This window comes from Gossypium arboreum, chromosome 13, assembly GCF_025698485.1.
Source record: "Gossypium arboreum isolate Shixiya-1 chromosome 13, ASM2569848v2, whole genome shotgun sequence".
Classification (NCBI taxonomy): domain Eukaryota; kingdom Viridiplantae; phylum Streptophyta; class Magnoliopsida; order Malvales; family Malvaceae; genus Gossypium; species Gossypium arboreum.
In genome coordinates, this window is record NC_069082.1 from 79,734,368 (window position 1) to 79,738,883 (window position 4,516).

Genomic DNA, 4,516 nt, shown 5'->3' on the forward strand with positions numbered 1-4,516 from the left:
GCCATGAACTCAAGGTACTTACTCTTTCCGCTGTCCATACTCATCTCGATAGAGTCACACCTCCGTATAAATATTCAATTGGAGATATATGTAGAGTTCGCACACATAGTGCTTAATACGCAATCACGCACACTTAGTGCCACGTGATTCAAGCCCGCACACATAGTGCCATATAGTCCAAACTCGCACACTTAGTGCCATACATTACAAGCTCGCACACTCGAGTGCCGTCTAAATCACCGTCGCATCTATTTCTCGCACACTTAGTGCCGAAGCAAACTTCCTACACATTTCACTATCTCTTTTCGTTCAACATTATCATCTTTTCATACACATACATTTGTATATATTTCATCTCATTAAACACAATTGCATAGATATTACAATCATTTAAGCAATATCAAATATATGCTTAATGACTTACCTTGTGTTGGGTAAAAATAGTCCAAGTCGGCTACTCGATGACCTCCGTCTTTCCCTTGCTTGATTCTCCTTCTTTAACTCATTGAGCTTAATCAATAAATCAAATAGTTTAACCATCTTGCTAAACATTCATAATTCAATTACACATGCATATGTATGTTTGTATATATTCGGCAACCATCCTCACTTATTACCCATTTAGTCAACAATCTAAGCCAAGATAAGGCTTCAATATGGTTGCCTCTAACCGAATACATCATCATAAGTAAGTATATACCTTAAGATAGTATATACGTCATACCAATACATCATGCTCAAACATATATACACATATGTATGCTAGAGCCGAATCTCAAGTTGAATGTAACTAAACATGAACATGATTTCGAAACACAAATCTTACTCTCCATGCAAAGGGCATAAATCACACTTGGGGATGTACCATGGCCGAATACATCACAACACCATAATTTTGGTCATGATTACACAAAGAACTTAGTATATCATTCAAAAATGCTCAAAGAAAATCTAAGAGTCCTCAATCCACCATCACATGTATCATCATCAAGCTTCATATTTAACATGCAATGGCATTAACTCAAAATCCACCTTGGCCAAATACCATCCCCATGATATAACAAAGATTTGAACCATGGGCTAATAAGAACATCAAGTTAGCAACCAAAACATGCATGAATCTCACGGCACAACATCAAACATACCTTAATCTTGATGCAAATATAGCCAAACCTCTTCCTAATCCTCTTCCAACCCAAGCATGAAGCAAAATTCCTCCCTTCCCCTCTAGTATTTTCGGTCAAGAGAGAATGAAATGGATGAGCAAAATTTTTTTCTTTTCTTTTCTTCCATGTACGGCAATGGGGGGGTTTCACTCACACACATTTTTTTTTCTTTCTTTACTACCCATGCTTATTTGTTTATTGTTTCCCCCTAATGCACCAACAAAACATGTTTCATGACATGTTTAGCCCATACTCCCTTGTCATGGCCGGCCATCACTTGTAAAAAGGGGGTATTTGACATGCAAGGCCATTGTTTTGTATGCATGCTTTAATTAGTCATCATACATTTCCCCATCATACTTTCAAAGTTTTCTACTAGGTCCTTTCTAGTGAAATTCACATTTATAACTCTAAATTAAAGCATCAAAATGTCACACATGAGTTAACACATATTATAGGCATCAAATGAATATCAAATTATTTTTATGCCTCGGTTTTGTGGTCCCGAAACCACATTCCGACTAGGGTCGTTTTAAAGCTGTCACAATGGAAGTATGAATTTGAGGTTGATGGCCTAGATTTTACAAATATCACTGAAGTTAAGGGAATAACTTGAAGTGGATGATGTTATTCTCCAAATATGGTAGGGATTGAAGAAGCAAATAATAATGGGAAGGAAAAGGTATTTGAAGAGCCCAAGATAGAAGGAACAAAGGTGAATCCTTTGTTTGTTTGCATAGTGAATAAAATATGATGGAACAACTAAATACAACCTACTAAGATCTCTTTTTTATCTTTGTTGTTAAGTTTTAAATCAAGCTTATGTTGCTCACATTGTGTGTCAGTGGAGAATAATCTTTGTGTCTTTCCATTGTCTACTAACCTCGGTAGGAAATAAGGAAATTTCTACATAGTAAGCTGTCCGCGCTAAGAAAATAGTGTTTGTGTCTCACCACTAGTAAACATAAATTTCATTGAACCTCCAAGAATGCCATGTTGAACAATCACACTAAAGGTGTCCTCAATTAGTGGTATTGGTAGAGGTGGAGACCCATGAGGAGAAGGAATCACAGTAGGAACTGTAATAGTGGTGGCCACATCACCAAATGTTGTAGCGCAATCTTTTCCTTTCTTTCGACAAAGTTCCCTTATAGGGTTATCCTTATCTTCGATGCTTAGAACAATATTGACAGCTCCAACAGTAGTCTTTTGTTTCATTCGACTACTAACATTTCCTTCCCTAGTAGGACCAACAGAAGGACCCATTTGCACATTATGCATAAAAGATTGAACATCCATGTATTCATCAATTTCCCTGGATAAACTTGTTGATTCCTTTGAACTCTCTTCAACAACATGAGTTGTGCCTGTATCACCAACAAGTCCATTATCAACACCACCAATAATCATAAAAAGGTTCGCACCACTTTTTTTATCTATGTAGGTTTAGAGGACCACAGACGAAGCATTAATTTAAAAAAGGTATAAAAATAATTTTTAGGCTCCTCCTCCCTCAAGAGAATAAGTCTTAATTCATTAGTGGCTCCATGTGGCCAAGCAAGCTGTGTGGGCAACACTATCACATTATCCATACCATTGTTGTCATCAATTAACTACCGTCCGTTAAGGCTCAAATATAAGAGACAATGGTGAAACACGTTTCTGACAGTTAGCACATCCTCTAGATTCAGTATACGACCTTAGTGAAGCCTCTAAAATTAAACCACCCTATTTTTGATATATTTTCTTGTTTTCGCAGGCATACATTCTTACTAGGTATTGACCAGTCGGTTGGAAAATCAAAACTAGCATACATTCTTACTAGGTATTGACCACTTGGTTGGAAAATCGAAACTAGTTCCAAACTTATACTTTACCTGTAGGTATTTATAGCAATTCAGCCGAAGGTTTGAAAACCAGTTAGAAACAATTGATTCCATTCCCTCACGAGGACTAAAGTAAAACAGGCCCATAGAACCCCCTCAATTACATGCTTTGAGTTAGTATAAATTCTGAAAAACAGAAATCAATAGTGCCTCCTTTCGCCGACCACATTCGATGAAATAAGCCACTGTAACCCATCATGAGAAGCTAAATAGCTGCCTTGGAGCTATCCTATATTCGTTGAGAAGATGGCAGAAGAAAGGGTAAAGTGGAAGATGAAAACCCATTTCTAACATGTGTAAGGAAAACAGAAAGCTTCCATTGGTGGTGTCATTTGATCGACTCGACCCTTCAACAATCAAAAAGTCGTAAGCATATTTGGGTATTTGAATTCCTTGAGCTGCCAAGTGATGACTTATTTCCTTGTACTTGGTGGTGTAAGCATACGATTTCGCTTCCACGAGAGCGTTCACTTAATAGCATTGTAAGGGCTTGCTCATTGAGCCACTATAGTTACCTTGAACACTACGACCACCTCCTCTCGATCTAACCATCGTCCCAACTAAACCCAGAATAATTACAGTAACCATTTGAAAATTTTAGGAAATTTACTTCTGAACCACGATTATCCTTTACAACAACTTTTTCTCAGAAATTTCAAATCCAAATGGTTTAATATTTAGAGGATTAAGGTAACCTTCCATTTTAAAAGACTTGTACACTTTAACAGTTTGTGTATCCAAGAATAAATGTACAATCAACTGTACCTCTCCTCAACACAAGGTGAAGTGTATATAACAATCTAAAGTGAAAAGCGTATACAATAAGTTTCTTTCTCAGAAATCTCTCACATCGCGAAGCCAAGTTCCTAGAAGAGTCACTTTATAACTCTTCTTTGAACTAGGTGGGGGAAAAATTGTTATGGTATTCCCCATTATTGACCCGCTACTCGGTTACCCGATTGGGTCCTGACTCGTAGCCTGTATGGTTCACACCTTGGGTTTGCACGTGAGGTGTTCACGTATTTTCATGAGCTCACACGATGTAGGTTCGTACCACCATGCAGGCGAACCTACACATAGAAAGCATGAGTTAATTTTAGAATAGGGTATGTGTTGGCATGCATAGGGGCTTACCTACGACGTCACATCCAGGAACAATAACTGTATCATATAAATAGAGAATTTAACCCTTTTAAGAGGGACACACAAAAAAAAACTCAATAGAACTTTATGACTTAGTTTACTTTAATGAGATTGGAGCCGAAAAAGAGAACCCTATGCCAGATGAATTATTGAAATTAGTGGAACAAGAAAAGAATTCCATAGAACCGCATTAGGAAGAGATTGAGGTAATAAATTTAGGTAATGAAGAAACGAAAAAAAAAGGTTAAAATTGACACAACACTTACTCTTTGTCAAATTAACAACTGAAAGATTTGATCCACGAGTTTGTTAATGTTTTTG